The sequence below is a fragment of the Callorhinus ursinus genome, unplaced genomic scaffold, assembly GCF_003265705.2.
Source record: "Callorhinus ursinus isolate GAN/ISIS: 27379988/994484 unplaced genomic scaffold, GSC_fseal_2.0 scaffold8, whole genome shotgun sequence".
NCBI lineage: Eukaryota > Metazoa > Chordata > Mammalia > Carnivora > Otariidae > Callorhinus > Callorhinus ursinus.
The window spans coordinates 9,898,915-9,926,140 of record NW_027397070.1 but is presented as its reverse complement, the minus strand read 5'-3'; the positions used below and the strand labels follow the sequence as shown (position 1 = coordinate 9,926,140).

The window sequence follows — 27,226 nt, the reverse complement described above, 5'->3', positions numbered from 1 at the left end:
AATCTGCCGCATGTACTCACTGTAAATGCTCTTGTCCCTAAAGGTCCTTCAGGATTAAGCGTCTGCCTCCTCCTTCTCCACCCCCCTCGGGTTCTCTTCCTGTGGCCAAATAAGATAAAGGCTGGTATCAGGGCTGCTCCACTCCAGCAGGACACGGGCGAGTCTGTAGGGCACCGGCTTCCTATGCCCTCCGGAGCCTAAATCTCTTACACAGAGAAGGCTACTCTGCTGTCCCTATTTGGAAGCTTATGTATAAGCTCCAGGCCTGTGCAGTTAATAGTTAGGTCTTTTGCAAACAAGCCGTGATAAGTGAGCAGAGAAAAAGGAGACAGTTGCCAAGACAAGGATCACTATGGAAAAGAGTGTCTGGGTGGACAGAGCACATCCAGTCACGGTCCAGAAGAACCAAGACTATGTATCTAAAAAACAGAGCAATCCTAAAACAGAATAAATTAATAAATTTATAAATAAACGAATAGCACTACATTAACATAACCAGCTGACAGAGCCAATCTGAAGGAAATAGGTTCAAGTTCCCTCTCCTTTCTTAGGAAGAAACTGTTCTTTCCAAGTAAGAACATCATCAGGTGTATAGTTTGAGAGGCAGTTTTACCAACCATGTTAAATAACCCCAAACCTAAGTACTTACTCTCAATCTTTCTATGCTCTGCTTACTCCCCAAAAAACAAGTGAGAGACTAAAGTATAATTCTAGCCAAGTTAACAGATCTGCTTGCTACAAAGCACATGTTACAAAACTGAGATAGAGAAAATTGTTAGGCATCACTAAGTGTCCTTTTTTCCTCCGTCTTCATTTCTTTTATATTCTCATAATCATTATTCACAGAACCTATTCATAGAGACAATGAATTCTGAAAGGGAAAAAAAAGTTCCACTGGAATGTTTTCATTTTTGTCTAAGGTTAGCTCCCATGCTTTGACTGCATTAAGAAAAAATAAAGAAACTTAAGAGGTGTACCCTGTATCTGATTCCAGCATTCTAGAATTAGGCTCTGCAAAGAAAACACAAAAACAAGTCTAATAAATTGCTGAATTAAATGTCATGGCCTACCTAGATGAATGAGGCTCTAATTCATCATCTGGTTTTAAATCTTGCGGCCTGTGTATCTCCCTGGCCTCTTGCAAGGTCAAACATTGGGAAACTTTAAATAGCTCTAAGCTTTTTAAAAGAGGGGAGCCCAAGAGTTCCTGCCAAGTGTTGTTAGATTTTTACTTGGGGGGGAAAAGAGAGAGTGGTTTTTTGTAAGATGCTCCTAAGGAAGTTTCCATAAACACTGTCTGATTCCTCCTTCTCCTCAGCCCTCTACTCCTGGCCCCAAGGCCTCCAGCATTCACCTGGAGTAACAAGGTTTAGTGAGATCACTGCCATAACCCCAGATTAGTCTCACTTTCTAATCCTCCTGCCACAACAGAGCAGCCTGCAAGCAGATTTTCATGAGAAGGACTTCAAGTGATGGGGTGGTGGGGAGGGGCCAACATGTAAATAGTGGGGCCCTGACAGATTTCTGCAATTAAAAAGATTTTCTTGGTGTTATCACTGATGTTTCCTCTCTCTCTTTTTTCCCCTTTAATATGTCCTTTGTGCATGGCTGTGTCCCCAGGCAGATGGTTGATTATATCCTGCTAATCACACAGAGACCTCTCCCAGTCTCCCTTCAATCATCGCTAACTCCCTCATCCAGAGCATAGGGTCTTCTGTCAGCCGTAACACACTTCATCAATCATCTTCCTTCCTCAGCCTCTCCTCCTTCCCCCCACCCCACCCCCATCCCAGATTATTTAAATCCTTCTCCTGTGGCACAGACACCCAGATTGACTCCTCTAGTCACCATACCTCCCATGTTTTCTTTCCCCCACCACAGCAGTCGGTTCCTGTCACTCAGAGATTCATTTGGCTACATCAACCAGTCAGCTGCAAATGGTACCCATGGTCATGAGCATGCAGACCTGGATTCAATGATGAGTGTTCATATTTCTTACTCCCACCCCAAGTTGCTAATGATCATCTTTAAGCATTAGGCAACTACCTTTCTGTTATTCAAGAAAATGTCTTGAGAGGAAATGGACTGTAAAACTCTAATCCATAATCTACACAATTGTTGCTCTTGTCAATGCTATTAACACAAAGAAAATGAAACAAGATTCACTTCAAATCAACTGACATTACTGAGAATCAATTTTATATAAGGTGTTAGGGTATATATGACTCATTATGTTTGCCCTCAAGGAAATTATAATAGGGACAGTTTCCCTCCCTCCAACTCTCCCCCCGCCCCCGCATGCACGCAGGCACGCACACTCACCCACTCATACCTATTACACAAGCAGGATATGAGCCAAAAAAGCCCTGTGAGGCTCCAGTGGATTGGGGTTCATCCTGAATGAAGGAAAGATAAGGAGGAATATTTTCTGATACAGTAACATTTGAGATAGGCTTGTAAAAACAGGTATGATTTAGATGGGCAGGGATAAAAGGGAAATGGGTAAAGAATTCCAGCCTGGGGGGACATCTCAACACCAAAAAGTTGGAAGAATCATCAAATAATTCAGCAATGAGAGGAAATGGGAGCTTGCTGGGGACCAGAAACAGATAAGGCTCCAAGGTAAGTTGTGGACATAAGAGTACTGCGAAGACCATACTATGGAGTTTGGAATGAACCTCACAAGGAGCAGAAACTCCAAAAAGAATGTAAATGAAGAGATATAGGATGACAGTTGTATTCTAAAATGGAACAGGAAGGGTGCCTGGGTGGCTCAGTTGGTTAAGCGACTGCCTTCGGCTCAGGTCATGATCCTGGAGTCCTGGGATCGAGTCCCGCATCAGGCTCCCTGCTCAGCAGGGAGTCTGCTTCTCCCTCTGACCCTCTTCCCTCTCGTGCTCTCTATCTCTCATTCTCTCTCTCTCAAATAAATAAATAAAATCTTAAAAAAAAAATAAAAATAAAATAAAATGGAACAGGAAAATCAATGCCCGTACTCTTATTTACCAAGAAAACGAAAGGAGAAATCAGCATTAGGAAAGGATCAACATCCTCTTTTCCAAGTAGATTTCATTAATATAAAATGTAACCTTAAAAACCTCTTTCTAGACCAAAAAAAAAAAAAAGAGAAGAGAAGGAAAGAGATAGAGGGACAGGGAGCCTACAAATCTGACTTTCAGATCAGAGTGATTAAAGGAGTTCTGTGCTCTGTCCTACCTACTCCATTAAATATAAAAGGAATTCTCCATTTTTAGTTCTCCATTAACCCTAGTATCATAAATTTGAAGTGGAAAATTTTTAGGGATTATTTTATGCAATGTTGTTACTTTTCTCCTGTTCTAAAATTATTTTTAAATTAATTAAAAACTAATGCATATTAATTCAAACACTGTAAAAATAGGTAACGTTGAAGTTAAAAGGTTCTCTTCTATTCCTATATTTTCAACCCCAGTCAATAAGTGATAAGAGGCTATTTTTCTTTTGTGACCTCATTATGTAAAGTAGAAAGGAAATGAGCCCAAGCACTGTTTATCTTTAAAGATTCTGAAGCCTAAATTAGTTGGTCTGTATTAATGCAGCAGTATATAAGTGTTTGCTAACTCGGTATTTATTTACCTGGTGCTAATAGGTATTCTACAAGAAGTTGCTACTGACAAATAAATTGAGAGTGTTGTGTGATTTCTGGTAGAGATAGCAAACTGAATATATGTATCTAATTTTGCTTCCTCTAGAAATCCCACTAACACCACTGAAGAGGGTTTTTTTATTTGGGATTTTTTCTTATTTTTATATAAACACTCCAAAATGGGAGAAAAAACAGTTTTGGAAACTGAAAATTAGATGAACAAATGATAAATGCCTTAGCTGACTCAAGAAAGCTAAATCCAGGGGCACCTGGGTGGCTCAGTCGGTTAAGCGGCTGCCTTCAGCTCAGGTCATGATCTTGGGGTCCTGGGATCGAGCCCCTGCTAAGTGGGGAGTCTGCTTCTCCCCCTCTCCCTTTGCCCCCCTGCCCCAGCTCCTGCTCTTTCTCTCTCTCAAATGAATAAAATCTTTAAGAAGGAAAAAATAAATAAATAAATCCTAAACCAGCAGAGCAGAGAACAAAGAACCAACCTGCTTTTACTTCAGAATCCTTTAAGCATTTTGGAATTGGTAGAATCAGGTACCTCTGGAAATGGAGATGGAAGACTGTAGAGTGAAGAATTAACTTTACAAAAAGAAAAGTCTGACCTTTGTCCCAACTCCAAGGAGGTAATCTCTATATCTTAGAATTTCCAGAATGGCAGGAGTATTTTTTTGTTATTTATTGTGGGCCCCTCAGACCACTCCTGACAGTTTATGCTAACAAGGTTACTCAGGATGGAGACTAGCCAGACAGAAAGACCAACCATGTAATTAGAGGGCTTGGGCTTTAAGCAACCACCAGCGCAATCATTTATCAATCATACCTAAGTAAGGAAGCCCCAGTAAAAACTATGGACACTGAAACTCAAGCAAACTTCCCAAGTTGGCAATACTCCATGAGTATTGTCACACATCAATGACAAGAGGGCAATGCATCCCTGAGGATGTGGACATTTTGTGGTTGGAATCTTCTCAGTCCCAGATTCCACCCTATATGTTTCCTCCTTTGGCTGGTTCTGATTTGTATTCTTCTGCTATATTAAACTGAAATCACAAGTATAGTGCTTTCCTGAGTTCTGTGAGTTGATCTATCAAATTATCAAATCTGAAGGAGTCTATGAGGCCCTCCAAATTTATAACCAGCTGGTCTGAAGTAAGGATAGCCCTGAGGACCCCTGAACTTGCAGCTGGTATTAGAAGTCTTGGGCATACTTGGCAGCCTTGGAGGACTGTGCCCTTTACCTTGAGTTTAGCCTAACTCTGGGTAAAGAGGCAATAACACATTGAGATTAATTTTGATTGAACAATGTTTAAAAATAAGTTAGAACTCTAAATCTTTCCTTACTTTGTGTTGCTGGGTGGTTGCTCCCACGCCCAATTCTGGAAGAAGACTGGAGGTTTATTCTCCAAAAAGGATCAATCAAAAGGTCTGTGGACTTGGGGACAGTGATCAGTTGAAGACAGAAGTACCTTGAAAATGGTGGAGTGAGTTAACATACCATTCTGAGTGCCAACACCCCCCTTCCTGCCAGTCCTCTCTCCTAACTTGATTCTCCAAAGCCTTTACCCTCCAGTCAAGGGACTAGAGATACCCCTTCCAAGATATCTGATCATCCAAGAAGACAAGATAATAAAATTAGCACATCCAGATCACCCTACAGTGACATTCACAGTCAAAAGTCCTGTCCACATATTCAGAGCATTCATTCAATATCCTAGTCTCCTACTTCTAAATATGATCAGACACTCAAGGATTAGCACAGATTTAGGGAAAGGTCTAATATGGATAACAAGCCCAAAGTAAGCAACAAAAAACCTCAACCTGGAGGAATGGGTTATGCAAGCTGAAGATGACTTGACTGAAAAAGAAAGATTATCAGAGATAAGGGGTGCCTGGGTGTTTCAGTCAGTTAAGCATCTGCCTTCGGCTCGGGTCATGATCCCAGGGTCCTGGGATGGAGCCCCACGTCGGGCTCCCTGCTCAGCAGAGAGTCTGCTTCTCCCTCTCCCTCTCCCTCTCCCTCTGTGCTCTTTCTCTCTCAAATAAATAAATAAAATCTTTAAAAAAATAAAAATGTTTAAAAAATTATCAGAGGTAAGATACTGTATCCATAAAACAAGAATAGAATGTTATTTTTAAAAGAAATATTTTTGGAACAAAAAAGAACTTTGGAAAAATAAAAACATGATAGCAAAAGGGAAATCTCAATATGATCGCTGAAAATAAAGTTGAGAAAATCTCACAGAAAGTAAAGCAAAAAGATAAATAGAGAGAAATTAGGAAAGAAAAGGTAAGATAATTAGCAACCAATGTAGGAGGCCCAACATTTGGAGAACAGGAGTTCCTGAATGCAAAAGGAAAGAGAAAGGAAAATAATCATCAATGAAATCTTTTAAGAAATAGAAGGACATGAGTTTCTAGATTAAAAAGACCCACCTAGTGTATGAAAATAGACAAACACTAAGGCACTTTATTTGGAATCTCAGAATATTAGGGAAAATGAAATTTAGGTTAAAGGTAGAGGCATATACAAAGAATCATAAATTAGATTGCTTTGGATTTCTCAACAGCAACTCTGATATTGTGATTTATAATAAGAAATATATTTTTGGTCTATGTCCTCATTTCTGGCAGAGAACTCCTAAGACTTGGAATTTCCTAAGCATAAAGCAACAGGAGCATCTTTTGTTATAGCATTTGGCCTTTTGTCTTTGGTTCCCAAAATAGCACCAGAGCCATAAAGGTGAAAAGAGTGCACTGTTCATAACAACCCTTTCAACCACACCTGAGTTTATGTTAATGAGGTGACTTCTGGCAAGCCCTTAAGGATGGGGCTGCTTGCCAGAGGAATCAACCATGATTAAAGGGTTTGAACTTTCAGTCCCAGCTCTCAATTTCAGGAAAGAAGATATGGGCTGGAAGTTGAATCAACCACTAATGATCAGTAATTTAATCAATTATTCCAGGTATGAAGGCTCCATAAAAACCCAAAAGGATGGGGTTCAGAGAGCCTCCAGATTGGTGAACAAAAACACATCCACAGGGACAGAAGCTCCTGTACTCAGGACCCTTGGGGACCTCGCCCTATGTATCTCTTCATCTGGCTATTCATTCATATCCTATAATTCTTTTTTTATTATTATTTTTTAAGATTTTATTTATTTATTTGAGAGAGAGCATGAGCAGGGTGAGGGATAGAGGGAGAAGCAGACTCCCTGCTGAGCAGGGAGCCCAACTCAGGGCTCGATCCTGGGACTCAGTCCCAGGACTCTAGGATCATGATCTGAGCTGAAGGCAGATGCTTAGCTGACTGAGCCACCCAGGTGCCCCTCCTTTAATATCTTTTTGTATTAAGCTGGTAATCTAGTAAATAAACTGTTTTCCTACATTCTGTGACTAGCTCTAGGAAACTACTGGGACTACACTGAAATAAAAAGGTTTTGTACATCAAAGGAAACCATCAACAAAAAAAGGTGACCTAAAGAATAGGAGACTATATTTGCAAATGATATATCTGATAAGGAGTTAATATCCAAAACATATTAAGAACTTATACAACTCAACACCAAAAAAACCCAAATAATCCAATTAAAAACTCGGCAGAGGACCTGAACGGACATTTTTGCAAAGAAGACACAGATGCTCAACATCACTAATCATTAAGGAAATGCAAATTAAAACCACAATGAGATATTACCTCACACCTGTTACAATGGCTAAAATAAAAAACACAAGAAATAACAACTGTTGGTGAGGATGTAGAGAAAAAGGAACCTTCATGCACTGTTGCTGCAAATGCAAACTGGTGCAGCCACTGTGGAAAACAGTATGGAGGTTAAATTAAAAAACAGAATTATCATATGATCCATGTAATTCCACTACTGAGCAGTAACCCAAAGAAAACAAAAACATTAATTCAAAAAGATGCACCCCCTGTTCATTGCAGCATTATTTACAATAGTCAAGATATAAAAGCAACCCAAACCCAAGTCTCCAACCATGGATGAATGGATAAAGAAGTGGGGTATGTGCGTGTGTGCGCACGCACATGTGCCTGTGTATATAATAGAATATTACTCAGCCATAAAAAAGAATGAAATGTTGCCATTTGCAACAACATGGATGGACCTAGAGGGTATAATGCTACATGAAAAAGTCAGAGAAAGACAAGTACCATATGATTTCACTCATATGTGGAATTTAAGAAACAAAACAAACGAGGAAACAAAACAGAGACAAACAAAAAAGCAGACTCTTTTTTTTTTTTTTCAGAGAGAGGGGGAGGGAGAAGCAGAGGGAGAGGGAGGGAGAGAGGCAATCTTAAGCAGTTTCCACGCCCAGCATGGAGCCTGACTCCAGGCTCAGTCTCAACCCTGAGATCATGACCTGAGCCAAAACCAAGAGTGAGACGCTTAGCTGACTGAGCCACTCAGGCATCCCTAAAAGCAGACTCTTAAATACAGAGAACAAACAGAGAGGAGGTGGGTGGGGGGATGGGTGAAATAGATAAAGGGAATTGAGAGTACACTTACCTTGTGAGCACTGAGAAATGAACAGAATTGTTGAATCATTATATTGTACATCTGAAACTAATATAACACTGTATGTTAACTATGCTTGCATATAAAAAAGAAAATACTCAGGAAGTAGCCGTACCATTCTATTGTTTGGAGACAGAGGTCGATACCAAAAAACAGTTAAAAGATGAAAAGTGGTTGCCTCTGGAGAACAGGACATGGAAAATAAGAGGGTCTGGAGACTGCTGTTTGTCTTAAACCTCTGAATTACTAGACTCTTAAATATTTGTTTACAAATATAACACTTAAAAATATCTAGATTAAAAAATAAAACAGTTTCTTAATTGCAGGACAAGGCTTTAATACTTTCAAATGAACTGAGCATCTCTACATAGGGGCGCATTAACTCCCAAACTCATTTGAGTAGGAAAATTATTATTTTTTCTATTTTGGTAGAGAATGTCACAAGATTGGGGGGGGCACTTGATCAAAATACTAAGTTTAAAATTGTGCCTACCCATCTCCTAAAACACCATAGTTTTTAATCCAAAGTGCTTACTGTGACTCAGTTCAATAGGTTTTCATTCAAATAATCCCTTTAAGAAAGAGCTGCTTCCTATGAACGAAATCTGATCTCAGGATAAAAGCCACAGGTGATTAAGTGATCAAGTTGAAGGTGAGATTATTTTATTATTTGTTCCACAAGTAGATATACTCTGAAGTGAATGACTTTTATTTTTGAAGACAACTGAATCAGAGTGAAATACCAAATAATGACTTAAGCCAAATCTTTCAACTAATATTACATTTGTTTTTGCTGTTCGTGCTGCAACATGAGAACACATCAAATAACTACCCATACTGCTGTTCTTCCATAAACAGAAGGCATTTTACGGGTGATGAACTCTCATAAAGACCAGGATTTTCAAAAGCATTATTTCCTATTCACTATTATTTCCTACTCACCCTAACCTCCCAGACATGCAAAAGGGATTTTCTTTACAAAATTCTGATGTCAGATTAAAAAATACTAATGGGGGATGGCAAAGGCTCTTCATACCCAAAGATCTGATGTGATCAGAGATCTTCCTTCTGAATGTCCTTTATTACAGAAGGAATAATTAAAGGTCTGGCACCATGTCTGCTTTTCAAAGAAACACTTTCAGCGGGCAGAATCTTATTTTCTTTAAATATATTACAATAGTTTTGCTTAAAATGCATCACATTCATTAAGTACTGTCAAACATTTCTCCCCAACCAGCCATCTAAATTGAAAGTGAGTGACTGATAAAATACAACTTGCTCTGACATGAATTAGTGTTTTGAAAAATAATTCCTAGAATAAAAGTTACATATCATGGACTTTCAAAGAAAAAAATACATATTTTCTAGTGAAAAGTAAGAGTATAAGCTCATAAATATTTTTGTGCTGTGTATTCTGGTAGATGATAAAAGGATAGGGCACAGACTAGCTTAAGCATAAATTCATCTTCATTGAATTTTTCTTTTTCCTAATAAATTATTTATTCTCTTGCTTAATGAAATAAATAGCAATAACAGAAAATGCTAAGTAAGGGTTAATGACTTAAAGGCCTCTAAAAAGAACCCAGCAGATCCTTCATCAACTCTAGAAAATTAGTTATAAACTAAATATTGCTAGATGCCTTGCCAGATCTTCCTTTCAGCAAAGACAGAAAAAAAGTGTTTGTTTTTTTTTTTAATTTAGGCACCCCTCTAAACCACAGGAGTACAAAGCCCAAAATGCCGAACATTGTTAACAGACTAACCCATACACTCGCCTCTCTGCCATGAGAGTGCTAAAGTCTAAGCTAAAAGCTAAACCCTCCAGCCATTTGATTTTATCACTCACCACTAACCAAGTCTAGCAGTGGTGCGGAAGAAAAGGAGGAGCAGGTTCCCAGACACGTCATCATTTTCGAGCCTTTCACTTCTGGCCCTACTTAGATGAGTCTTCAATAAGCTCTATAATCCACGCGCATGAGCACCTTGCTTTCATCCAAGAGTGATTCGGGTGCTTAAAAGCTGTCTCCTCGGCTTTTTATTCTTATTTTTTATATCCTTTGTTAGCAACAGTTACAACTGATGTGACAGAAACCACTGGTCCTTCTCCAATAGGCTCTAGAAATCATCCATTTATAATTTTTCAATTAATGCCTCAGAATCATATCATACATCACATGACACAGCTACTTTTGGTCTTACTTAGTCATCTGCAGCCAAATACAAATGAATCTCAGACAAATTCTGCTTGTCATAGCTTCTATTCACTGTGGCCTTTGCCCTGATCCTGTCATTGTTAATAGTTCTATATGATTCAAACACTGATTTGGATACTCAAGGTCCTTTGAATGAGTTTCTTCAGTAAGAAATGTTACTTATGCCTGAAAATGAACAATCCAGAATATTTTATTAACATGCAGCTGACTCAATTTTTAAAATAAGAGCATTTAGAATGGCCCTTTAATTCAGCTGTAGTCTGAAAGGTGAGTTTTGTTTTATTTCATTTTTTTAACATAATGTAAAAACAGAAACAGCTGACAGAATATGGTTTTCTTCTTCTACCATAATGTGCAAAATAATATGCAAATTTAAAAGAAAAGAGATTTAGACAGATTTATAAGGAGTTAGAAGAATATATTAGCCTGACAGTTTTATGTACACTACAGTTTAAGGGAAAAAAATGTATTTAATGAGCATCTCACTTTGTTTGACACTTTCCTGGGTAGGCTGGAAAACAAGTTAGTCAACACTTGCTGACCCTTTCCCCTCCAGGAACTTCAGGTCCAAGAAAGGAAGAACTAGCAGCTTCTATGTGTACTTAATTCTTAATTGAACTATAAGGAGAAATAGGCTGGAGAAAGTTGATCTTGACTACAAAGAGTCTCTATACTTTTTTTTTCCATTTTTTTTTGTTTCCCCAGCTCCACTGAGATATAATTGACATGCGACATTTTGTATGATTAAGGTGTACATGCTGATCTGACACACATATATATTATGAAATGATTACCACAATAAGGTTAGTTGACATATCCATCAGCTTATGTAATTACAATTTTTTGTATGTGGTGAGAACATTTAATATTTACTCTCTTAGCAACTTTTAAATGTACAATATTGTTAACTGTAGTCACTATGCTGTACATTAGCTCCCCAGAGCTTATTCATCTTGTAACTAGAAGTTTGTACCCTCTGACCAACATCTCCTTATTTTCCCTAGCCTTAGCCCATGGCAACCACCATTCTACTTTGTTTCTATGAATTTGGCTTTATTTTAGATTCCATATATGAGTGATACCATATGGTAATTGTCTTCTCCATCTGACTCATTTCACTTAAACTATAAGGTGCATCCATGTCGTCACAAATGGCAGAATTTCCTTCCTTTTTATGGATGTATTATATGCATATCACATTTTCCTTATCCATTCATCTGTTGATGAACACTTAGGTTTTTCCATGTTGTGGCTACTGTGAATAATACTGCAACAAACATGGGGGTTCAGACATATCCTCAAGATAGTGATTTTTCAGAACTCATGTGCACTGTTGGCAGGAATGTAAATTGGCGCAGCCACTATTGAAAACAGTATGGAGGTTCCTCAAAATTAAAAATAGAGGTACCTGGCTGTCTTAGTCAGAGGAGCATGTGACTCTTGATCTTGGTGTTGTGAGTTTGAGCCCCACATTGGGTGTAGAGATTACTTATACAAATAAATAAAAACTTTTAAAAAAATTTAAAAATAAAACTACCATATGACCCAGCAATCCCACTTCTGGGTACATATCCAAAGGAAATGAAATCCCTTTTTTTTTTTTTATTCATTTATTTATTTGAGAGAGAGAGAGAGCACAAGAGGAGCAGAGGGGGAGGGATAAGCAGACTCCACACTGAACAGCAAGCCTGACGTGAGGCTCCATCTCATGACCCTGAGATCATGACCTGAGCCAAAATCAAGAGACCTATTGCTCAACCGACTAAGCCACCCAGGCACCCTATCTTCTTTGGAAAAAATGTATAGTCAAGTCCTCTGCCCATTTCCAATTGGATTATTTGTTTGTTTGCTTACTGCTCAGTTGTAGGAGTTCCTTACATATTTTGAATATTAACTCCTTATTTGATACATAGTTTGCAAATATTTTCCCCCAAACCATACGTTGCAAAGACTACCTTTTCCCCATGGAATATTCTTGGATTTCTGGTCAAATATTAGTTGACTATATATACATGGTTTTATTTGTTTTTAAGATTTATTTATTTATTTTGAAAGAGTGAGAATGAGAGAGAAAAAGTACAATGAGAGGGGAGAGGGTTAGAGGGAGAAGCAGGCTCCCCGCTGAGCAGGGAGCCCGATGCGGGACTCGATCCCGGGACTCCAGGATCATGACCTGAGCCGAAGGCAGTCACTTAACCGAATGACCCACCCAGGTGCCCTGCATGGTTTTATTTCTGAGCACTCTATTCTATTCCACATAGTTTATGTGTCTGTTTTTGCATCTACACTCATCAGGAATATTGGCCTTAAGTTTTCTTTTCTTGTAGTGTCCTTATCTGGCATTAGTATCAGGGTAATGCTGGCCTCATTAAATGAATTTGGAAGTGTTCCTTCGTCTTCCTTTTTTTTTTTTTAGAAGCATTTGAGGATTGATGTTAATTCTTCTTTAAATGTTTAGTAGAATTCACCATTAAAGCCATCTGGTCCTGGACTTTTCTTTGCTGAGAATTTTTTGACTATTGCTTCAATCTTCTAAGTCATTATTGGTCTCAAATTTTCTCTTTCCTGATTCAGTCTTGGTAGGTTGTATGTTTCTAGGAATTTATCCATTTCCTCTAGGTTATCCAATTCATTCGCATAATAGTCCCATAGTAGCCTCATGATACTTTTTTTTCCTGTAGCATTAGCTGCAATGTCTCCTCTTCCATTTCTAATTTTGAGTACCCTCTCTTGTTCTTTCTCTTTAATTTAGTCTACCTAAAGGTTTGCCAATTTTGTTAATTTTTCAAAAACTGACTTTTAGTTTCATCGATTTTTTCTATTGTCTTTCTAGTCTCTATTTCATTTATTTCTGCTTTAATCTTTATTATTTCCTTCCTTCTGCTAATTTGGGGCTTCATTTGTTCTTTTTCTAATTCCTTGAGGTATAAAGTTAAGCTATTTTTTTGAGATCTTTTTTCTCAATGTAGTCATTTATCACTATAAACTTTCCCCTTAGAACTGTTTTTGCTGCATCCCATACATTTTCATTTGTCTCAAGATACTTTCTTGATTTCCTTTTTGATTTCTGAAATTTGATCCACTGGTTGTTCAGGAATGTGTTGTTTAATTTCCACATATTTTGTGAATTTCTCAGTTTTCCTCCTGCTAATGATTTCTATTTTTATACCACTGCGGTTAGAAAAGATACTAGATACAATTCTGATTTTCTCAAATTTGTTAAGGCTTGGTTTGCAGTCCATTGTATGATCCATCCTGGAGAATGTTCCGTATGCATTTGAGAAGGATGTGTATTCTAGTGCTATTATATGGAATGGTCTGTATATGTCTATTAAGCTCCTTTGGTCCATAGTGTTATTCAGGTCTGTTGATTCCTTACTAATTTTCTGTCTAGATCCAATGTTGAAAGTGGAATATTGCAGTCCCCTACTATTACTGTATTGTTTGCTATCTATTTCTCCCTTCAATTTGATTAATATTTACTTTAAATATTTAGGCATTCCAATGTTAGGTACATATATATTTATAATTGTTATATCTTCTTGATGAATTGAGTCCTTTATCACTATAGAGTAACCATCTTTATCTCCTGTGACAGATTTTGACTGAAAGTCCCTATTATCTGATATAAGTATAGCCACTCCTACTCCATTTTGGTTACCATTTGCATGGAGTATCTTTCTCCAAGTCTTCACTTTCTACCTACATTTGTACTTAAAGCTAAAGTGAGGCTCTTGTATGCAGCATATTGCTGATCTTATTTTTTTATCCATTCAAACACTCTGTGCCTTTTGATAGGAGAATTTAGTCTATTTATATATAATTATTAGTAAGTAAAGCCTTAATATTGTCATTGATTATTTTCTGACCATTTTTTAGTTCCTTTGTTCCTTTCTTCTCCTCTGTCTTCCTTTATGATTTTTTTTGTAGTGCTATGCTTTATTTCCTTTTTCTTTGTCTTTTATGTAACTACTAAAGGTTTTTTTTCTTTGTGGTTACCATGAGGGTTACATAAAACATCTTATAAATATAACAGTCTATTTTAAGCTGATAACCACTTACCTTCAACCTCATCAAAAAGCTACACTTTCACTTCTCCCCCGATATTTTATGCTCTTGATGTCACACTTTACATCTTTTATACTGTATATCCATTACCAAATTATTGTATCTATAGCTATTTTTAATATTATTTTTTTAACTTTTATTCTAGACATTGGGTGTTATATGCAAATAATGAATCATTGAATATTATATCAAAAACTAATGATATATACTATACATTGACTAATTGAATTTAAATTTTAAAAAAGAAAAAAGAAAAAAAAAACAGCAACCCTCCCAATATAAATAAATAAATAAAATTGAATCAGGCCATCCTAAAATAAATAAATAAAACTCACTTTTATTCTAGAGATAAAAGTGACTTACACACCAGCATCACATTATTTGAGTATTCTAAATTCAACTATATGTTTACCTTTACCAGTGAATTTTAGGTTTTCATGTTGTTACTTAGTGTCTTTTCATTTCAACTTGAAGGACTCCCTTTAGCATTTCTTGTAAGGCAGGTCTAGTGGTAATGAACCACTTTAGCTTTTGTTTGTCTGGGAATGTTTTTCTCTCTTTCATTTCTGAAGGACAGTTTTGCTTCACGGCATAAGGGTACAGTATTCTTGGTTGATACTTTTTCTTTCACCACTTTGAATATATCATCCCATGCCTTTCTGACCTGTAAGATTTCTGCAGAGAACTCCACTGATGGCCTTTTGCGGTTTACCTTGCATGTGATAAGTCATTTTCTACTTGCTGCTTTCAAAATTCTCTCCTTGCTTTGACTTTTAACATTTGATTATAATGTGTCTCAGAGTAATCTTTGGGTTGATCTTGCCTGGGGTCCTCTGAGCTTCCTGCAACTGAATGTCCATATCTCTTCCAAGATTTGCAGAATTATCAGCTATTATTTCTTTCTATAATATTTCTGCTCCTTTCTCTTTCTTCTCTTTCTGGGACTCCCATGATATAATGTTTATTTGCTTGATGGTGCCCATAACTCATATAGGCTTTCTTCACTCTCTTTCTTTTTTCTTTTTGTTCCTCTCACTGGCTAATTTCTAAAGATCTGTCTTTGAGGTCACTGATTTTTTTTCTTCTGCATGACCAAGTCTGTTGTTGAGACACAATCTTAAATTTTTCAGTTCTATCATTGTATTCTTCAGCTCCAGGATTTCTGTTTGGTTCTTTTTTATCGTGTCTATTTACTTATTAAACTCATTTTGTTCCTGCATTGTTTCCATGATTTCATTTAGTTGTCTATCTGTATTCTCTTGCATTTCATTCAAGATGATTTTTTTAAATTCTTTGTCAGGCAACTTGTAGATATCCATTTCTTTGGGGTTAGTTACTACAGCTTTATTAGCTTCCTTTGGTGCTGTCATATTTGCGTGATTCTTTATGATCCATATAGTCCCATACAGACGTATGTGCATTTGAAAGAACCAACAACTTTTTCTGGTCATTACAGACCGGTTTTAGCAAGTAAACACCTTCTGTTGTTTGCTCCTTGGGTTGATGAGATTACTTCCAGAATCACGGTTGTGCTGGATTAGAACTGGTTATGAGGCTGTGACCGGGTATGCAGTAAGATCCATGGTTGTTAGGCTTGTTACCAGAGTCTTGGGTAGGTGTGTATTGTGCCTGGTCCCTGGGCAGATGGGACTGCCTCTAGTATCTTGTTCAGTAAGGTGGTGCTAGGACAAATGTCCACTTCAAGGTTCACATTTGGGTCCTGAGAGGGGGTGTATTCCCATGTCTGTGGCAGTTGTGGCTCCTGCCAGGACCCTGGGAAGACTACTGCCTGGTCACTGGATGAGTCCTGAGTGGACAGGACTGGCTCTAGATCATGGCTGAAACTCAATCCACAGGGCTGTTTCAGGTTCCACAGCTAAGATTGAGGTCTGCCCCTTCCTCTGGAAGCCCACCAGGTCCCTGAGGAGGCTGGATTGGCCTCTGACTAACTAGAGGAGCTAGAGCCAAGTGCAATGCCTTTTCAGGATCTCCTGAGAGGCAGACATGGGGCTCTCCCACCTGTCCCAGTGCCAGCTGGACTACTCAAAGATTGTACCTAGAAGCGCCTAGAGCCAAGTTTAGGGCCCTTTCAGGATACTTTGAAAGTGTACAAAAGAATCTGCTCCTGGTTTCTGTGCCATCAGAACTACTGACACACTGAGTCTGTGAGGGGGGCTGGAATACAGGGTCCTTTCAGGATCTCCCAGGATATAGACAGGAGTGTCTCCTACTGGGACCCTGGCCCCCAGACTGTGGAAGACTGGCAGTCTATGGCTATGAGGAAGCTGGAGCCATGTATAACAGGGCCCTCTGAGGGTCTCTGGGGATACAGATAAGAGTTTCTCCTTTCCGGTCCCTGTGCCAACAGATTGTGGCTAGCAAGTGGTTAATGCCTGGTATAAGGCCTTTTCAGGATCTCTAGGGGCAAGATGGGAGTATCTCCTGCTGGGTCAAGTCTCTATACTTTAAACCACATTTATCAGTCTACATTACAAAAAAGAAAGGTATCTGGCTATCACTTCACAGGGTTCTTACAACCTTACATTCACATTTATATATTAAACCATACACACACACACACACTTAAATATAACAAGGTTTATATTACAACAGGATCTCAGTGTCCAGGAAAACCCAAGTAAAACAATGTACTTTTACTACAGAATTTAAAATATTTATCTTTATAAGGGCAAAACATTTTAAAATAGTATCTTGGGTGAGACTATGAAGCAGTCACTTGAATTAAATAACACTGGTTTTTATTATTCAAAAAGTAGCCAAAAGTCTTAAAATAACAAAGGCAATTCTTAGATAGTTACTGAGTTTATGCTCAGTTAAGGGACTGAGATAGGCACACACACACACACACACACAAATCATTATCCTAAAAACCTCCAGAAATGCATGGGTATTACATACAATAACACTGTAGGATGAAATCATCCAACGGCTAACAGAGGGTCTTCTATACCCATATACTACATTATACCTCTGAAAGAATTCATCACCATCATACAGATTTAACCTCTTCTTCTTGTCTTTTACTTTTTCCAGTATCACTGGTTATTTCTGTGTCTATGAAATATTTAAGGAGAAAAATATCCAAAATCTTATTCTTAGGTTATAATTGAATCAATCACCTCTGTTTGAAACTATCCTTGATCTTAGCCAAAAGGCCAAGAAGCCATCTTCTATTTAAAACTGAACTGAGAGGAGGAGTTTAAAAAATACATGAAATAATTACTTCTGCTTCACACTAAACATACATCCAAATTTAGTTATCTGAACAAAGGCAAGTTCAGCTCAGTAAATGGATTAATCTGGTAAGTTATTCCAGGTCATTTTCTCCCTAGGGTAAGACTAAATTAGAGATCTGAACTGCCCAGAAGTTTTACTGTGGTCATTCTTTCTTTGTAAAGTGGCTGTAAAGTGAAAAGGCTTCAAGTTTTTCCTCAATTCATTATGTCATCTTAATAAACAATTCCTTGAAAATAAGGATAAAAATACATCAGTATTCATTCAGTTGCACAATTTCACAAGGTGAGCTCTGACAGTCAGCAGAACAAAATGTTCTGAGTAGAAGACATGAAAATTCCACATGCACATCCAGATAGCAGCCAGAACATCATTTCCCAAAATGTGGTCCCCATAATACTGGTCCTGTGAAGTTCTTATGAGAAAAGGTTTGGAGGTTGAACACATCTGGGAAACACTATTTACCTACTGCTCCTCTGGGAGATACACAGCACACATTTGCTCCTAGGAATCTTCAGAAAGAAATTTCTTAATTTTGTTTAATTCAGTGTTATCCAAATATTTTTCTGCATTAACAGAACTAGTGCTCCTTTGGGAACACTTTGGGGAATTCTGCTCTAGAAAACTCCAAGTGTCATTTGTATACAAAAAGAGTATGGATTCCAGACTTTAGGGAGTCAAAAGCAAGAAGGCTTTCCTTCCCTGCCTCCTGGCCCTCTGACTTCCACAGTCCCTGCTCTTCTGTGCCCAGGCAGACCCAACCTCAATCTATCAGTATTAAAAGGAGGAAAAAAGTGGAAGTCATGCTTAGCTTCCCATTTTATTTACCTTTTAATCTCAACTCTGAATCTCTCATTTGTCCTTCGGTAAGCTTATATCCCTTTCAGGAGGTTCCCATTTTCACACTGGAACCCTTCATCTGGCATTCTAGATTCTGGCTAGCTAAATCTATGATTAACTTCTGACACTGGCATCGCCTGTGCTCAGTGTCCAGGTTTTCCTTTTGATCTTCTGCATAGGCTGTCAATTTAGGTCTCTACTTTGGGCTCATCCTTCATCCTTCTGCCTGTGACAAAATCATTAAAGGCAAACCCCAAACTGGGAGGATGAGGATGTGCTCCATAGAGAAACAGAAATCCAACACTGTTTCTTGCAGCTTGGATTCACCCATTGGTCAATGAAGAAAAACCTGAAGAGCTGCTTCTCTCATCAAGACACAGTGCTAAGGGGCGCCTGGCTGGCTCAGTCGTTGAGCATCTGCCTTCAGCTCAGGTCATGGTCCCAGGGTCCTGGGATCGAGCCCCACATCGGGCTCCCTGCTCTGCGGGAAGCCTGCTTCTCCTTCTCCCACTCCCCCTGCTTGTGTTCCCTCGAGCCTGCTTCTCCCTCTCCCACTCCCCCTGCTTGTGTTCCCTCTCTCGCTGTCTCTCTCTGTCAAATAAATAAATAAAATCTTTAAAAAAAAAAAAAGACACAGTGCTAAAAGCTGTGGTGATGGCAGGAGAAAGCACAATGACAGGGCACTTCACTTTGAGTTATGTTTCAGGGATGAGTTGGAGCAGAAAGCAAGGGAGAAATTGGTGGTTGAATAACTGTGAGCTTCCCCCATCCCATGGCTGTATATTACAAGGATTTAAAAATGATTTGCCTTGAAAACATTTTCTTTGGTCCCTGTGACTATCTCTTACTTGTTTAATGATATCCTTATATGGTATTTTTGGGTGATCAGGGCAAGAAGCTGTTAAAAAGAAAGATAGGCAATTTAAAGCAGTATATCTACTCTTAAGGACCTCTAGATAGCCTGCTCAGTAGGAATCCAGGAGACAGTGCACACAAAATGGCAAGTATAGGACTGATTGCCCTATTTACAAGGAAAACCTCCAAAGTCAAGATTAGGACAAATAAAAGTGCATCATCTACACCTACTCTCAGCCATCCTACCATTTCTTTATTCAAAGGCATTTGTATTTAAAATGTTAAGAAATGTAGGACTAGACCAAGGCAGGTTACAAACACCATCATCCCTGGCATGTATCCCTGACGATCTATCATGCACCTGACCACTTTGGCATATATTAATTCATTTTAGGGAGATCATTTCCTGGTGACTTGAAGAATGACTACTGGAAGCTCCTTTGGAATACTGAGCAATGAGTTTTTAGCTTCCCCTCCTAAGGACTCATTAGAGACACAAAGGGAAGTGAACAGTAATTTTCCTTTGGTTATGACATCTGATAAAAGTGGAGTCCCTGCATATTTATAACCCATATTTATGCAGACATAGCCTTACCCAAAGATGCTCTTCCAAGTTGATGATATGACAGGGGAGAATGGTAGTGTGTCAATACTATGTATAAAAACTATGAGGTATGTCACATTGTCAAGGAAATATGCCGTGTCATTTAATTTACTTCTAAAAAGATGCAAAGAAGATTATAAACTCCTTAAAAGCAGGAACTATGGGACACAATTTTGCATCCTACGTATTGTCTTACTCAGACCCTTCTGCATAGCAGGCACCTGATAAACACGTACTGAATATATGGGTCAAGGAGTGAGTGAGTGTGAGTGCATGAAGGATTCAATTAGTGGGAAAATAAAGGCTTTATATGAATAAGCTGGTAGACAATTGTATGCTACATATTAAGTAAGTGGCAGGTTCCTGGGTGGCTCAGTCGGTTAAGCATCTGCCTTCGGCTCTTGTCATGATCTCAAGGTCCTGGAATCGAGCCCTGCATTGGGCTCCCTGCTCAGCGGGGAGTCAGATTCTGCTTCTCCCTCTCCCTCTGCCTCTCCCCACCTCTCGTGTGCTCTCTCTTTCTCTGCTCTCTCTCTCAAATAAATAAAATCTTTAAAATAAATAAATAAATAAAAATAAGGGGCTCTGAAATAAAGACAAAAAAATCTAGAAAGGCTAAAAGTAATACTGAGAAATGTTTTATTTTGTTTTGTTTTTAGTAACAGGGCAACTATTGAGGTAGCACTCAATCTGGACCTTATCTCACAATAACCAATACTCAGTAAACCCCTTCTCTTACTAGTGGCTGGGGGGGTGGGGGGCCCATTTCCTGGTATTAGCAGACAAATGGAGAAGCCAGTACTACAGAAAACATATTGGAGAAGAAAAATAATTTTATACTTCTGGTAAAGACAGAAAGTCACATGCTCTCATTAGCCTCTGTTCCCTCTTAAAATCCTGCAAAAATATCACTAAAGGAATTTTTTCAAAACAAAGAGAGTGAGAGAGATAATAATGACAAAGAATTTTAGAAACCAGAAAACTGGGAAAAAAGTAACTGATTCACCAGATCTGAAAAAGCTAAACCTGGCAGTGGGGAAACAGGGTCAACCCAATTTATATGTGGAGCCCCCAAAATGTCCCAGAATTGATGATATCTCATTCCCCTGGCAGTGGGGTGTGATGGGCCTAAAAACAGGATATTTGCCTGAAAGCCAATTTAAAAAGCTGCTAGAATCCCAGATACCCTCCCTTGGAAGTCTGCCTCTCTGGAGAGAGTAAAATGGAGTCTCTAGACTAGAAGATACCAAATACAATTGAAGGCAAGGGTACCTTACCCTAAACTGAGGAATTAAGTCAACATATACCTATAGAATATTTAGATCTCATCTGTTCTTCCACTCAGGTCCCACTCAGCATGACCTTAACCCTCTAGTCAAGAGGTTGGAACCTGATTAGATCTGAAGGAAAGACATACAGATATTGTTGGGAGGTGGTATTCTATCAGTAAACAGCCCATATCACACCCATAGCAGGATTATTGACATTTTGGGCCTGATAATTCTTTGTTGTAAGAAGCTGCCCTGTGTATTACAGGATGTGTAGCAACATCTGTGGCCTCTACCCACTAGATACCTATAGTACTCCCACCTTTCCAGTTGTGACAATCAGAAATGTCTTCAGATATTGCTAAATGTCCCCAGGGTTGGTGGGGGGGGGGGGGAGTGTTGTGGCAAAATCACTTCTGGTTGAGAACCATGGCCTTACAATGAGGCTAACATTTGACATGCCCCTCCCACATACTCAGGGCTTCAAATCAGCTTCTTAATATTACATGAAATTACATATGGATAAATATAGATACACTCGTAATTTATGATTAAATTATCTAATCATTTAGTATGGTTTAGCTCTTCTCAACTAAAATTATTTTATTCTTTAAATATCTAAACTTTAAACAAAACTGGGGCTCCTGGGTGGCTCAGTTGTTGGTTAAACGTCTGACTCTTGACTTTGGCTCAGGTCATGATCTCAGGGTCATGATCTGCACTCAGTGTGGAGTCTGCTTGGGATTCTCTCCCTCTCCCTCCTCTTCTGATCCTCCCCCTGCTCATTTGAGCATTCACTCCCTCTCTCTCTCTCTCAAATAAATAAAATCTTTAAAAAAAATAAACTTTAAACAAAACTTCCTAAAAAACACTGTTTAAAGTTAAAAGTATCCTAAAAGAATGAAAAAGTAAAACAAGGAACTATTAACATTGTCTACCTATGAGAAATGAATTGGGCTTTACTTCCCAAAATTCTAAATAGTTTCCTCTTTCTCACTCAAGGAACATTTATTACCATAATCATCATCACCATCATCACCTTTTGAAAATCTCACCATACCTGATCAAGAGAAGCAAGTCAGGTAGATTCTCCTGAGGATATCTCTAAAGTTCTGGTCTTCTTATAAGAGATGAGCATCTAACATCAGTTTGAACATTAGAATTTTATTACCTTTCATACTATTTACTAGTCTTAATGTCAGTTTCAAATCAGAGGAGGAAGAAAACCTTTGTTATTATGCTGTGTCAATATGTGAAGTACATTTTGCATATAAAACCTTTTTATGAGAACCAAACAATTTCTCAGTAGAAAGGAACCTCAGGAGCCATCTGTCAACCTCCCATCCAAGGAAGAAATCAGCACTTCGAGGTTCCTGCCACATGTTCAAGGATAAAGGGCTGCTATTTTTTAAAAAAGATGGTTCAGTTTTGAATCAACTAGAAAGCTATCCAAGTTACTTTTATAACTTTGACACATTGGTCTAGCATTTAAAGAAAAAAAAAGTATTTTTCTCTCTAATCCATCATTTTTGGCTCAAGATTTCTGGGTTTCTCCCTTATCCATGTAGCCTTGCACCCCCAAAATATTCCTAAACCTCAGCAACATCAAGAAATGAGGAAGCAGAACAAGCTTCCTAAGCCATCTGACAGAGCATCCATGCCACCAAAAACCTTCCTACTTTCCTAACTCTTTTCAAACACACCCAGAGTCATCTAGGTAGTTAGCATTTTCCAAAGAGAAGTCTTTTTTTTTAAGAGTTTTATTTATTTATTTGACAGAGAGAGACAGAGCGAGAGAGAGAACACAAGCAGGGGGGAGTGGGAGAGGGAGAAGCAGGCTTCCCACTGAGCAGGGAGCCCGATGCGGGGCTCACTCCCAAGACCCTGGGATCATGACCTGAGCCTAAGGCAGATGCTTAACGACTGAGCCACCCAGGTGCCCCAATTAATAGCCCTAATTATGAAAAGAGGCTAAAATCAAGTTATACTCAATTTACTTGTATTCTCAGGAAAAACCGCAGCAGATGCCCTAGTTCTCATTCTTATTTTTAGACACGCTCCTCGTCCATTCAAATGAAAATCAAATGAGCTCCCAACAGTTAAAACCATCACCAAAATCTGTTACTCTGAACACTGAAAACTTTTTAGTATAAATATTGTTGCTAATATTTGAGATCCTTTCCTTTCTTGTAATCATTTTTAGGTTTTTATCCCAATTCAATTCAATCATTTCAAAGTTAATTTGCAACTGATACAATGACTACTTTTACAAGACAATGCAACATTTGAAGACTCACTAAAATGTTTGTTGTACCCTTCAATAGACCTCTGTTCTTTCCCCTTCCTTCCCTATTCATTTCCACTTGAATAATCCTGGCTCCCGGTCAGCCAGTCTTGGAGAAGATCCTGCTCCCCCTCCCACTCCCCATCCCTAACCAGGGTGTGCCAAACACTAATTTTTATTCATGCTGCGGCAGTTCCTTTCTTCTTAGTTTTTCTACCTCCTCTGTGTTACAGTTTAAGGGGGTTACAAGGCCAATGATTTGTGCAAGTAATAGAGGATCCTGATACCATTCAGAAGGAGCCTACTCCTCTGGCACTTTTCTGCACACCATCAGGCAGTAAATATCATCTGCAGGCCAGCGAGGAACTCTTTGCAGGACCTTGGGCTGCTTCTGGTACCTTGGCAATTAACAGGCATTAAAACCAAATATTTTACCCAGATTCATCCTACCTACCACTATGGAAGCCTCCTCTCCTCCAGGTTGGTATCTCCCAATCCATAATCCTAGGGGATTGTGTTTGGTTTTGTTTGTTTGTGGAGGTTGGCAACAAGAGTGGGTTCTGTGCCATTGCTCTGAGGTTACCTGGTAGCATTTGTTAGAGTCTTTAAGTCTCAAATTCTGGGTTTCCTGAAAGATACTAGGAAGTGAAATGAGAATGTGAGAGAAATCATAAAGAAGTAGAAAAACTGAGAGAATCTCAAACCACCTCACCAACATACAGTGACTAGTGAGTTTTTGTTGCTCTGCAAAAGGACGCACTCCTCTGTGCACGTCAGCCTCCCCAGGTGCTTCTTCAGGCCTGGCCAGGTGGGCACTGCTGCTGTCCTCACCCTCGAGGCTCTGTGAAGGCTGAGGCTCTTCTCTGTGTCTGTGTGGGGATCTCCTTAGACACAGCAGAGCTGGTGAACTGATGCTGCCCAGACCTGGAAACAGTGGGGACTGAACCGTTTTTCTAATTCTCTGAACATAAACTTGGCAGGAGGTTCTTTGAGTTACCAAGCAACTGAACATCTGACATGAAGCCTTTAACAACCTTTTCCATAGATTACTAAAAGTTCCCAGAACAAATTCATGTCTGGTCCAGTGAAGAAAGAAGAAGGAAACAGAAGTAGCCAAGAAGGGGGTTGGGGAGAAGAAAACCAAGAGAGCAAAATGAGCCAGCAGATCCTCAAGACATGTGGAAGCAGGAAGAAGAGGAAAGCAGATAAATGAGGGGCACTTCGGTATGTGGAGACTCCCCAAAAAAGGAGAATATGCATATAGGTACAAAATTATCCCCCAAATGGCATTTCCTGAAAGCTCTAGGAAGCAGTCTTGTGGCAAGAGAAGAGCTTCTAAGGCTTTCATTTGTTATATAGAATTATGGGAAATCGGAGGGGGAGACGAACCATGAGAGACGATGGACTCTGAAAAACAAACTGAGGGTTCTAGAGGGGAGGGGGTGGGGGGATGGGTTAGCCTGGTGATGGGTATTAAAGAGGGCACATTCTGCATGGAGCACTGGGTGTTATGAACAAACAATGAATCATGGAACACTACATCAAAAACTAATGATGTAATGTATGGTGATTAACATAATATAATAAAATTAAATTTAAAAAAAAGAATTATGGGTCCCTTCCATTTTGTTATCATCACTCCACTCAGCCACTCATGTCAAGTACACAGCTGTTGCAAAATCTGTAATAGGAGGCTAATGTTCCTGACAACCTCATGCAGACAAACAAAGAGTAGAAAAACAATGGGAAGGAAACAGCAAGGATGTAGGAGCTCACCACCTCTGGCTTAGAAAACTCTCAGTCCATCCCTGAATGACCCAGGCAAGATGCCTTGTGCTTGTCCCTCAGGATCCATTCCCTACCCAACCGCTGGCATAGGCAATCAGGGGGGAATTATTTGTGGATAATTTGAAAATAATAATGAACCAACCAAAAGTCAATCTGCTTTATATTAACACTATGGCTAACTTCTAAAATGAAGAATTGCTGCAGTTTTAATAATATGTGGGTAGGCCTCAAATTCTCATTCTCTCTCTCTTTTACTTTTAATTAACATTATTTTCTACATGGAAGTTCATTCAAAAAGTTTCCAGTTATACTGTCAGCCCTGACACACGGAGACCTAGCTATAGACATTCCTTTCCAGACCAAGTTCTAAGGGTCCAGAAGCATACACAAAATATTTTACTGAATTTGAATAACTTTATAACAATTAATAACATTGTACACATTGCTCTTTTTAACTGTTAATTATATTTCTTATAAAGCTTAAGAATGAAATCAAGAAAACAATGATTATGATGGATTATTTACATGATTATTATTAAAAATAATTCTGTCCTATATGGGAGGAGAAGGAGTATTAAAAATTATCTGTTCCAGGTGTCTAAAATGCTAGGTATGCCATTACGTCTACGGAGCACACAGAGGTGCCCTCTGGCTTCCAATCGGGTTCACAAAGGACCACTAGTGTAAATCAGGAAAGAAGAACCAGATTGGGGTGTTCATGTCTTCCTTCCTTGTAGGCTTGCCCCAGTCTGGCACTATCCTTTGACTTTTTTCCCCAGATTAATTGAGGTATGATTGACAAACATCGTATATGTGATGTTTTGATATATATATATACATTGTGAAATGATTCCCTCAATCAGGCTAATTAACCTATCCATCACCACATATATTTACCTTTTTTTGTATGTGTGTGCTAAGAACACTTAAGATCTATTCTCCTAGCAACTTTCAAGTATATAATCCAGAATTATTAACTACAGTTGCCATGTATATTACTGAAACTTTTTACCCTTTGACCAATATCTCCCCATTTCCCCTACCTCCTTGCCTCTGGCAACCATTGCTCGACTCTCTTTTTCAATGAGTTCAGTTTTTTTAGATACCACATATAAGCAAGGTTGTATAGTATTTGTCTTTGTCTGGCTTATTTTAACTAGCATAATGTCTTCTGGGACCATCCAAGTTGCAAATGACCGGATTTCCTTTTTTTTTATGGCTGAATAATTTTCCACTGTATATTATTTTGCCATATCACATTTTCTTTATCCATTTATCTGTAGATGGACATTTAGCTTGCTTCCATAACTTGGCTACTGTGAATAAGGCTGCCGTGAACATGCGGTGTATATATCTCTACAAGATAGTGGTGTTGTTTCCTTTGGATATACCCAGAAGTGGGATTTCTTGATCAAATAGAACATCAGTTCTATTTTTTTAGTTTTCTTGAGGAATCTCCATACCGTTCTCCAGAATGGCTGTACCATTTTACATTCTCACCATCCTCTGACTATGGCCAGATTTCAGAGCTCCTATCAGAAACTCTTTCTACAAAGCTGGTCCTCAACGTTCTCTCCCTGTCCCTGTCTCTCTCCCTATTCCTCTCCCACTCCCTCTCTGTTTCTAGATTACATTACTGCTTATTCCTTTTCCCAGTTCACACCCAGGGGTAGACAGGCACCACCCTCACCCCTTAGTAGCCTAAGGATATTGCACTATCTCTTGTCATTTCTCTATATCCTGTCGACACCTTTATAAATTTAGTTTTAAATTCTGAAGTTACCCAATTTGTATGTATCAACTATTTCCTGCTAAGACCCTGACTAATATATATTCTTACTCCTCATAACCCCCATTTCCATCATTATCCTAGACCTCAAAT

The 27,226-nt window shown here is 38.7% G+C and overlaps 1 protein-coding gene across 3 annotated transcripts in view; it reads right to left on the bottom strand.

The window, feature by feature from the left end:
* AKAP6 (A-kinase anchoring protein 6) overlaps positions 1 to 27,226 on the bottom strand; it is a 584,567-nt gene that overhangs the window by 400,367 nt on the left and 156,974 nt on the right. Inside the window, exon 4 of one of the 3 annotated variants that reach the window (XM_073895064.1) lies at positions 4,973 to 5,097. The exons of the other annotated variants lie outside the window; for them this stretch is intronic. The gene's annotated coding sequence lies outside the window, so the exon portion shown is untranslated. The remainder of the gene's footprint in view (positions 1 to 4,972; positions 5,098 to 27,226) is intronic. 3 annotated transcript variants of the gene reach the window in all.